Below are 11,938 nucleotides of genomic sequence, written 5' to 3' on the forward strand. Positions count from 1 at the left end.
TCATGGGTGGTCAGTTATTGGGTCAAAAAATAATTTAGGTGTTAGTTCTTAATTGGACAGTTTAGGTTTAAAAGACCTTGTAGCAGGAGAGATAGGTGCCATTTCTATCTGGCTAGCCTGAAGTGCTGTAGCACTCACTGTGACATAGATGAGAATTAATAAACATCTGAGTCCCAACACGAAATTCCAGCTCTCGAGCTGTGAATCCCCACTCTGGCAGAAGAGGAAAAAGAAGATAAAACACAACAGGTGGGGAGGGACCTTAAAGGTCGCCTGGTCCAGCCCCTTGGTGTGGTCAGGGCTGGGCTCAGGACATGCCATGCTGAGGAACACTCCCACTCCCAAACAACCAGAGGAGAGTTTACTTTACTGGCAGAGATGAACAGGAGGAGGCAGCTGTTAGAGGAATTCCATTGGCCACTGACCTGGAAACATGCAGCTTTCAGTAAAAAAGCTGGAAAGTTGAATAGAAGAGAACATTTTGATGTTTAAACACTTCCCGCAACACCGATAATATTAATTAATTTTAATTTTGGGGGGGGGGTGCGAGGGGGATGTGTGGGGTAGGAAAAGGCTTGGATTCCCAGGGTGAATCACCACACATTCCAGAATTACTGTGTGGACAACTTCACTGTCTCAGATGAGCCCAGAGCAGATGCCCTGACTACTGCTGACTGTTCAAGGACTTCCTAAAGACAAATTCCAACTCTGGCTTCACAAAACAAGCCCAGACCCACACAGAGCAGGAAGCTCCTATTTCAGTGCCTTCAATAATTTAAAGTCTTAGTGCCATAGGAGTAGTCTGGGAGTACTGAAAAATGCATGCAAGGAAACCAAACACACGGAACTAATCCTGATTTTGTTGATTTTTTTTCTTTTTTTTTTTCTTTCTTTTTTTTTTTTTTTTTTTTGGCTGGGGTGTAGGGCTTTTTTTGCTTGATTTAAATCAGTTTTCACATATACTTAACACGATTGTGTGAGAGGGCATGTAAGTAGTTGCCCTTTTTAGTCAATTCTGGTTTTCACTTGCAGAGACCAGAAATTAATTTAGTGATGCCTGCAGTTAATAGGTGGAAATTTAAATCACTGATAAAATAGAGCTGATCTGTAATTTCCAGCTAATAAAACTAGTGTTGTTTTTTTTTTAAATCTTGATCTTTCTCACACACCTTCTGAGCAACAGGTACCTGAATTCAAAACCAGCTTCTTATTTGGGTTAATAGGCTGATAAATGACAGAGATCTTGGGTATTGGAGAAGATGCTGCCCTAAAATCAAACAGGGAAATTTTTTTTATTTCCCCTTCCAACTGCTGGATTCATTGTTAATGGGAAATAACCCCTTTCTGAGCTGTGTTTACCATGGCTGCCCACAGGACATGAATTAGCTGGTTAGAACTGGCAAAAGATTTTTTTCTATGAAACACAAGAGATGTGGTGACATCTTAGCATTTTAGAAACTCAAATTCAATTTTTGCCAAGTCACTTGTCTTACCAGAAAAAAAAAAAAGTCCCCAGAAAGTCCAGGAAAAGCTGGAAGCAGGAAGAAAATGGAAATCCAATCATTACTTCACATTATTTTGGGGATTTCCATTTAGGCAAGGTTTTTGTTCCACATTTCCTTTAAGTTCGGAGTCTAAATCCAAAGCAAAGTAATTTTTTAGGAATGAGGAGATATTGCTTAATCCCAAAGTAATTTTGGAGTTCACTACAAATGCCAGAATTTGGATTAGCCTGAAATGAAGGCGTTTTCTGGGGTTTTTTTTGGTTTTTTTTTTTTGGGGGGGGGGGGGGGATGTTTTTTGTTTTGTTTTCCTGTTGTTTTTTTTTCTCTCCCAAAATATCCTGAAGTTTAACTTGCATTGACTAACACCAACTGATGGATATGCCATGCTTGCTGCAGCAGGTAAAATGGGACCTGCTTGGACACTTCTTGGTGGCAAAAGATGAGAATTTTGGTACTTGACCTCTGTCTGGTGGCCAGTTTGGCTTAGCAGGGACCCCTTTGGGACACCCCTTTTCATACTTTTCTTTAACTAAGCAGAGCTACAGAACTTTTGCTGGCACTGCTCGAACCTTTTCCACTGGAGAAAAAAATATGTCATCATGACAACTAAAAAAAAAATTCCAATGCTACCATCTAATCCAGAGGCATTTTTGTTACCTTGTTAGTTGGGTTTGCTTGGAGTTTCTTGGGGGAGATTTTGGGCTTTTTTTTTCCTTAATAATTCATTCCCAAACTGGCTGATGAATACTACAGTTGCTTTCAAAACATGGAACAAATGGATTCTACAAACATTGGCCAACAGCTACACTCTGGTATTTGTTTTAAATGCAAGAGAGACAAGTGTGAGCTGAGAAATTAAAGCCCATAAATCTACCCTGTTCACATTGCCAGTTTATTTAAGTGATACACTGTTATGTTAGTTGAAGTGATCATAGGAGAGTGCTAATAGCAAGTGATTAGTTGCCCAGGCATATTTATTTAAGAAATATAATGGATTAAAAGTCTTCTGGTCAGAGTAGATACTCCATCATCTTTAAAGTAAAATAATTCCTGCAATTTATGAGTCCTTTTGTCATAATTCAGGCTTTAAACCCATGAATCACGACTGAATTGCTGTTGACTGGGCTGCAGGCAGAGAAATTTCCAACAACGATAAAAGAAAGTGGAAATTTATGATTGCTGAACTTATTTTCCTCTGCAGGTTTGAGGAGAGAAACACTGAAATGTTCATTTCTAATGTTCCCCCCTCCCCAAGTCTGACATTTTCAAATTTAAAATGACTCTTCAGCAACTGAAAGTGCTACGGCACTTTATGTAATAAAACAATTTTCTTTGCATTTTCGTGGTAACTCAGTGGAAAATGATGCACGTTGAAGAGGCAGCAGTAACATTTCTGTGAGCACTGTGCATTAAACTCTTTTTTTGTTGCACTGACATTCCACATAAGGGTCCTGAATATAATTCCTGACCATAAAGTGGTGCGTGTGAGGCTGATTTTAATAACAGAACATAAAAGAGAAGAGAACAGAGATGGCAGGTACTGTGTGCTGATGTTTCAGCACCCACAGCCTGCAGAAATGGGGTCATTAAAGGATGGATTTGGTCACCAGAACCCGAACTGTTTCCCTCATGTTTCTCAGGGCAGCCTTTTTGACTCCTTTGCCAGGACATGCCGTGGGAATGGCATCTCCACAAGGTCCATTATTAATTATTAATTAATGTAGCTCTCACCAGACACGGAGCTCCATCAAGCTCCAAATGCTTCTGTTTGAGAAGTGATGATTGTGGAATGGTTTGGGCTAGACAGGATCCCAAATCCCATCCATCCCACCCCATCCACGGCAGGGACACTTCCACTGTCCCCAGTGTCCAGCCTGGCCTTGGGCACTGCCAGGGATCCAGGGGCAGCCACAGCTGCTCTGGGCACCCTGTGCCAGCCCTGCCCACCCTGCCAGGGAACAATTCCCAATTCCCAAGATCCCATCCAGCCCTGCCCTCTGGCACTGGGAGCCATTCCCTGTGTGCTGTCCCTCCAGCCCTGGGCAATTGTCTCTCTCCATGGTTCCTGCATTCCCTGGGGCAGCTCTGCAGGTGGGGTCTCACCTGGGGGGCAGAGGGGCAGAATCCCCCCTGCCCTGCTGCCCAGGCTGGGGCTCAGCCCAGCACAGGGCTTTGGGGTCCCAGCTCTGCCCCACAGCCCCCCAGGGCTGCTCCAGGGCTGCTCCATCTGCTCAGCCCCAGCCTGGATCCAGCCCTGAGCCGGGGGCAGCAGCAGCCCCTGGCCTGGTTAAACCTCCTGGGATCCCCAGGGGCCACCCCTGCCATGCCCAGCTCCCTCGGGATGCCATCCTGTCCCCCGGGGCTGCCCCTGCAGCCTCAGCTCGGTGTCACCATCAGGGTTTGTGCTCCATTCCTCTCCTTTGGTGAAGGTGTTGAGTGCCAGGGCAGAGCCCTGAGGACTCCCCTGGACACAGAACCTTTGGTGAAGCCGCACTGGCTGTCCCAAATCACCTCCTTCTCTTCCATGCATCTTAACATTGCTTCCATGGGGATGTTTCCATGTCCTTCCCAGGCACAGAGCCGAGGCTCACTGCTCTGTGGCTCCCCAGGTCTTCCTTCCCCCATTTTCAAAAGCAGGAGTGGTGTTTCCCCATTTTCCAGTCACTGGGGGCTGTGACCTTTCAGATATGATGGAAGGTGGCTTGGCAGCCCCAGCCAGCCCCCTCAGGGTGCTGGGATGCATCTCAGCAGGCCACGGAGATGTTGTCACTGCTCAGTGCCATCAAGTGATGCCCAAATTTTCTCTGCTAGCAGTGGGAGGGGCCCTGCTCCCTCCCTGGCCTTTCTTTCTGACCTCTGCACTTACAGAATCTCGTCTGGGTGCTCTTCACATCCCTTTCCCAAGTCCTGTTCCACCTGTCCCTCACCTGGTCCCATCCCTACACACCTGAGCCACACCCTGTTCTCCTCCCCATGTCCGTGCTCCCACTGGCTCTGCATTTCATTCTCACTCCTCAGCGTGAGGAGCTCAGAGAAATTAAATTTTAGTTGTTGTGGTCTTGATTTCTTCGTGTTGGAGTGGTGAGGTGTGTTTTTTACAAGATAGTGAATATTTACCCCTTATATTGTGTCCCTGGAGATGGGTCACCCTTTCAGTGCCACTGTGGGTGCAGGTTAGGAGTGGGTAACTGGAAAAGCTTTTAGGAATGAATGATAAGATTGACTGGACAATGCCTCAAGCCAGGAAATGGCTGCAATATTACAATATCTGCTCTTTTTTTTTCCTTTGTCCGGCTGCTGATAGACTGTCTGTTGCTCTAAAAGAGGGGCTGGATGTACAAGTTTTAATCTGAATAGGTCATTGTGTGAGTCTCTCTGTGTAAGAGCTTTCATTTGCTATCTGGGACCCAACAATGGGACTGCTCTGTGTGTGTGGGAGCACTTCTGGAAGATCAGGAGTGTGAAAAACATTCACGTCTGCCTTGCTGCACGGCGGTGTAAATGCTAAAATATGGGCAATATGTGAGCAGAAGGTCTCTACAATCAAATCCTCCTGAAGGGATGTGTGGTCCGTGGTGGAACTAAGTTCCTTTATGCTGAACACCAGCAGGAGCCGTGCTCACAGCTCCTCAGTTTTGACCCCACCTTTGCTGGAGCCTGTGGAGACTTCTCTTTTCTCTCCAGATGACAATGCACAGCCCCATCTCCCAGCACGATTTCAGTCCAAAACCGACCATTTTCCTGAGTCAGTCGTCAGCAAAATGCCCACAAAACGGCACTCCTGTTGCTTTCCTTCCATAATGTCCCACGCAAAAAACACCTCACCTGTGTATGCACAAAAGTGTGTTTGTAGGGTTACCCACGTCTACCCTAACCACAAAAACTTACTGGGATTGTCAAGGAGTTATTAAATAGGGCTGTATTCCTCTGTGTTTAAAATAATACCTATTTTTCCTGTCCCAGGGACAAAAAAAAAAAAAAAAGGAAAAATCGGATTCTGAGCATTTTGTAGGAGCAGCAAAGGTGCCTCCTGCTCGTTCTGACAGGCTATTGTACACAAGCTATTAACACACTGATTTGTGGCCCCGATAGCATGAATGCCCAGGTGGTCTCTGGCCTCCCAAAGAAGCTCCAGCTCCCTCCCTTCAGGCAAAAAGAACCACTCACTTAGATTAATGCTGCCTTATCTCGGCCTCCTTCAAAGCCAGCCCGAGTCAGAGCTGGGCTCAGCTTTCAGCTGGCAAACCCAGAGCTGTGAACTAAGCCCCTGGACTGGATGTTAATGCAGATTTTTTTTTTTATTCCAAGGGTAATGTCACGGTGTGTGGTGGACGTGGGCAGGGGTGCATGAACTCACACAAACCCCCTGTCCTATCTGAGCCTGTTAAATTAATTGTGACATTAAACGAGGAGCTTACTGCTGGCTTCTGGGGAGGCTTAAACGTCTGGCCTTGGAAACAGGCGTTTCAGAAAGATAGCATTTTTCTATTTTAAATGCTTTCAGGTTTCCTTTTATAGAAGCCTGAGCAGAGTCAACATATTCCTTTTGTCTGACCTTTTTACTGAACACACCAGAGCATAAAGCTCTTCAAAGACAGTGGAAGATTCCTGAGAAAATTCAAAACGCTTTGGATTAAGACCTAGATATATGTTCTAAAAAAAAACAAGAGATAAAAATACCTCCAATGTTTTCTTCTTTTAAAGAATTAGGCTGTTCTAATAATAAAGTCCAATACTACAGTCTAGTACTATAAAACCTAATAATAAAATCTAATAATAACCAATACAACAGCAATGAAAACAATGAAAATGTGGTAAAAGTGTAAGTTCTAACTATGTGGTCACATATACACATCCCACAAGCAAAAAATTGCAAATTAAATCTTGGGAATCCAAGATTTGGCTTCTTGGGAAATGAGAAAAATTGAAGTTAAGACTTTGATGGCTCCTTGACAGTAGTTGAGGGAGCACCCTCCTATGAACCAATGAATACTGAAGAATATAAGGAACAACCAATTTATTTTTCTTGATTTAAAACTTTGTTGTTGCTTTTCTGAACGAAGTCTGAATTAACTCTTATGCAAAAAATCATGCCAAATTGTTAGGAAGGTTGACTCTCAGTCCTAAAAGTCCGTGAGTATCTTTGTAGCTTTTCAGCACCCAAGGATCATCTATAGTTGGGTAATTAATGCATTCCAACAGCAGGACAGGAACTCCCATGGATGACACTTATATATCCCACAGGCATTTTAATTGTGACCCAAACTATAGTGAAGTGCTTATTATTACTTTATATCTTAGGGGGAATTTTTAAGCTATCTCCTAAATTTATCTTTATTATCTGTGCAACAGTTTGAAGACTTCCTCAACTTTCCTACCTGAGAAAATAGCTTTATTGTGCTCAGCTTTCTTTGCTGAGGCGGAATTAACCCCGTTCTTGCATCAAAACAAAAAGTTTCAGCACAAGGCAACGAAAGTGCAAATCTCTTCTTCCTCTGTTTGCCCTGCTCAAGCCTCCCCTCTCCTCAGTTTCACAGTTGCTTAATTCAATTAGGAGGAACAAGGGTTAGCACCCATGAGTCAGTGCCCCTGGTGCTGATGGAAGGGATTGTGAATCCAGAGTTTTGCTGAGTGCCCCTTGGACACAACCAGCCACTGGATGGGGATCTGGGAAACCAAACCTGTGAGAGCAGATGTTGACAGGAGCTCAGATCCTGCTCTCCATCAGTGCCTGGAGATACTGCCAGGGTTGGTGTGTGTGGGACCTCAAACGTTGCCCAAAATCCAGGGTTTTCTCAGCTTTTGAGTCAAAATAGAAGGTTTGCCCTAGAGAAGGAGAGGTCCTGGCAGGAAGCAGGGGTGCTGCACATTCATGAAAGATGTGGACAAACAGAAGGGGCTGGGCAAATTCTACAAGGAGAAGCAAAGCTCCAAGAAAAGATTTCTACAACTTCTGCTGACAGGGGCGGCAGGTTTTCCATGCACTGACAGGGTTCCAGGAACCTTCACTGGCCCCAAAGCACCTCTCCAGGGTCTGCTGATGCAGTTCTGCATCCCTACAGCCCTCTCAGGCATCCAGCATCCCACTGCCTGCCCGGGGAAAAATCACAACCATAAACAAATCCAACTCTTCACACCCAGAAACCTTCACCAGTGTTAGAGCCCTCTCTTTCACCCCATATTTACAATCTGGACCTCACTTTTTCTCACCAGCTTTCAAATATTGTAGGGTATAAAATCGCCCTCACCTTTTATCCACCCAGCATTTTGGGCCAAGGTTTTATTCTCTTTTTTATTTCTTGCACACCTGGGTTGTATATAGGGCCATTATTGCAGAGTGTGGCTGCTGTGACATAATTAGTGTTTGCTAATAAGGCACTGGACCTGCAGCACAAAGTGGGGCAGTGAAAGTCCTCAGTGAGATGCTGAAAGCAGCAGAATGGGCTGGAATATGTTAGGAAGTTTTAACAGGCATTAATCCTGGGGGATACTCGGGGGCAGGAACAATCCAAGCCTCTGTGAATCGGAGTGAAATGATTGCAGGGGAGCAGAGGTTACACTGCGTGGAGGGTTTAGCTAGAAACCACTCAGATTTCAGAGCATGGAAAACAAAATTGAAACAAAATGAGCAAAACCTGAGAGTAATTTTTCAAGCCTCTCTTTGTGCTGCTTTGAGCCTTGTGAGAATTTATTAAATGATTCCACAAGTGGAAAATTATCTCGTTCAGTTTTTTATATTAAAAAACACACAAACATCTCTGTGAAACCGAGCATCTCAAGGCACTCAACATAAAAACATACAGACCCTGCTCTGAAAACAAAAGGTCTCAATCCTCATGTGACAGCACGGGAATAACTAACACAGCTAAACACAGAGGAAAAGGGCTGGGCACAAAAAAGCACGCAAGATTTGGCAAATTAAAATGTTGCAAATTCGAAAGCTACAATTTCACCAAAAAAAAGAAAAAAAAATGGAGCTGGTAAAAATGGATGGATGGATAAAAACTGAAAGGGGCAATGGGAGTGTGCAGGTATGAGTGGATATCTGGTTGCATCGCAGATGATGAAGTATAAACACAGTGGTGCACACTTAAAAAAAAAAAAAAAGGTTAAAAAAAAGGAAAAAATCCCCTCTTGTGCCCTTTTCCCATTTGCATCCCACATGCTTCCGCTGAGCCACTCGGGGCTGTGTAAAAGAGCCCAGTGTTCACCAGCAACTGGGGAGCCAGGGGCGGCTCCTGGGCCTGGAAAAAGCCACATTTCACTTATCTTTCCTCCCCTCCTCGCGCCCAGATGCTTTGCAAAACAAACAAACTACATATCTACATATCATAGCCAAAACTGCATATCAGACTACATCCACTGAAAGCCTCACTGTCTGGGGCTGTGGGGTTCAGCAAACCTTGGCTGGGCTGTCCTTGAGCCTGCTGCTTGATTTATGTTTTCAGATGGAAACTATATGAAGCTCTTAGTTATGCCTGGTTTTCTGCCAAAAAATCAGTTTGACCTAAACTGGGCTTTATAGAAACCTAAAGTGCAAGGTGAAGTGTCACATAATCCACAGTAAAACCCGGGTCTATTTATTTTTAATTTTTTTTTTAATAAAGAAAGCGTACATTTTCTTAGGCTGAACTGTGAAGTTTACACTCATTTCTAGACTTTCTCTGTGGCTGCTGTGAGAGGAGTAGCTGGAAGGCCCAAATTGGCTTTTCTGTCTTGTCTTTTTTTTGTGTCACATCGGTGGAGTCTGATACCAAGGCAACAAAGAGGGAATGAAATGCGAGCAAAAATCTTCTGTTTTCAGTAACAAGTACTATCTCCAGAGGAAAGGACCCAACTTACACACTTGTAGGAGGCCAAGAAATTCTAGCAGAAGCAAAGAAATCATTGTGAGGCTCAGAGCATCTTAAAAAAAAAAAAAAAAAAAAAAAAAAGAAGAGGAGGAGGGGAGAGATAAGAAGCTGAAACAGAGAATATTCACCATTCAGTCGCGCCTGTAAAAACAAAAAAATTTGTGCATCAGGTTCCGTGCCCTGTAGCCGATTAAACAGAGCGGGCGATGTTCATTAGCAGCACCAGACGTGCGTTAATTACTGTAATTTGTAGGATGGGAAGTGCCACCTAGTGGCAAGGAGCGCGCCGCCGCGGGAGCGCATCCCGCATCCCTCCCTGCGTCCCATCCCTTATCCCGCACCCCACATCCTTCCCTGCATCCCTCCCTGCGTCCCATCCCTTATCCCGCACCCCACATCCTTCCCTGCATCCCTCCCTGCATCCCGCATCCCTCCCTGCATCCCATCCCTTATCCCGCACCCCACATCCTTCCCTGCATCCCTCCCTGCGTCCCATCCCTTATCCCGCACCCCACATCCTTCCCTGAATCCCTCCCTGCATCCCACATCCCTCCGTGCATCCCTCCCTGCGTCCCATCCCTTATCCCGCACCCTACATCCTTCCCTGCATCCCTCCCTGCATCCCACATCCCTCCCTGCATCCCTCCCTGCATCCCATCCCTTATCCCGCACCCCACATCCTTCCCTGCATCCCTCCCTGCATCCCATCCTGCATCCCTTATCCCGCATCCCTCCCTGCATGCCGCATCCCGCACCCCACATCCCTCCCTGCATCCCTCCCTGCATCCATTTTATCCTTTATCCCGCATCCCGCGCTGCCAGGAGTTGCCCCAAATCTGCCCAAAACCTCCCGACTAACGCAGCCCATTAATGGTTTATCAAGTGCCAGTGGGAATCATGGCTCTGGGCAAACACAAGAGGCCTCCTAGTCTAATTTAGCCCGGACAATAGGTCCCAGAGACCCAAGATGGATATCCCCGGTGCAGATGCATTCCTTTTAATTCTGTTTGGTTTACCAAATAGGAATTCCTCCAGGAAACCTCAACAAAGAAGTGGATTAATGAGAACCCTAGCAGAGAGTGTTTGCTGTATAAGCAATTCCGAGCCTAAGTAAAGCAAGGGGCAAAGTCTGATCAGCGTTCAGTACCAAACTCAAATAAATTCTGACAGAAGTGGGTGAAAAATGCGCCAGCTGCAGGTCAGCAAGAAACGCTAACAACCCTCAAACACTCGCCTGCCTACTTTCATTAAAAAGCAAACAGGGAGAAAAACAAACACGTATTTTCCCCTGCCTTTTGTTGCTCTGTGGAGTTTGTTTTGACACTCGTCCTCCCTCAGCTGTAGTGTCCCCTGGTTTTCCCTTGTTTCATGGCATCTTGCTGTTCCTCAACCCCCTTTTCCTCGGGCAGCAGCTTCTGCCAGGTCCATTCCCTGTCTCTGCTGTGCCAAAGGCTCCTCAAATTCCCTGTTTTGCTTTTTTGGGACCCACCCATCCCAAGCTGCTTCCCTGGAGCATGGCAGGGAGATTTGGACTGCCCTGGGTCTGCAGTGCTAAAACTTGCTGAATGGGACAGAGGGAGGTTGTTGTGCTTCAAATACCTTTATTGTAGCAGCTTGGTCATAACCATCTTCAAATGGCAAGGCTGTTTGTTCCAGTGGACACAAAAATGTGAGATATCCTGTGGTGCTGGTGAAAGCTATGAAACAGGGGATGCAGCTGGGTACCATTACTACTGGTTTCAGTAGAAATATTTAAACCCCACAGCTTCCCCTATCCCTGGTGCATCTGAACCAGGGGAAGACAAAGATAAGAACGTGATCAAATAGCTCCTTCCGATAATATGCTGTGCAAGGATGTAGCCGAGGCCAAAGACAAGGAAAAGAAATACATCACCTCCCTGCCTGAGCAGACCTGGACCACCTCTCACCCTTCAAAGTCAAACACCAGGCAGGTGGTGTTAGCTATATTCGTGGTTTCTTGGCTCACAGGACCATTGGGAAGGACCAGCAGCCATCACAAAATTTCCATACGGCAGCAGCTTTTGGAGAGTCTCGTCCTTCCAGTGTGAGAGCCCCTTATTTTCTCATCACCAACCCCATTTGCAGATTCACCACCCCAAAGAGATTTCAGCAGCTGCTCTCTGAGCACTTTTGGGCATGGAAATGTCCAAAGCTTCTGAGACTATAGGGTTGTGTTCAGCCAGGTAATGGGAGAACCCCTCTGCTGCACTCACAGCAAGAGTAGGTCCACTTGCATTAGTATGGAAAAAATCTCACAAAGTTTATGGTATTTCTGTCTGATTTTATACTAAAAAGGGCATCTTTTTAACTCCTACAGCCAATGCAATGAATGCTAGCATTGTTCCCATTCTCCCTCATCCTGGGAGACCCCACTTGCCACAACAGAGAAAACCTTTCACTGAATGTCTGGATAGCAGAAATGCCTCTTTTTATCCTTCTTTTAGCATATGGAGGATAAAATTGGCATGTGTCTCACCAAAACTTGGCGAGAAACCCTTGATGGCAGCCAACACCAAGTTAGAGCAGAGACCTGGGAATGGTTTGGGGAGAACATGGAGC

The sequence above is a fragment of the Sturnus vulgaris genome, chromosome Z (genome assembly GCF_052056855.1).
Source record: "Sturnus vulgaris isolate bStuVul1 chromosome Z, bStuVul1.hap1, whole genome shotgun sequence".
NCBI lineage: Eukaryota > Metazoa > Chordata > Aves > Passeriformes > Sturnidae > Sturnus > Sturnus vulgaris.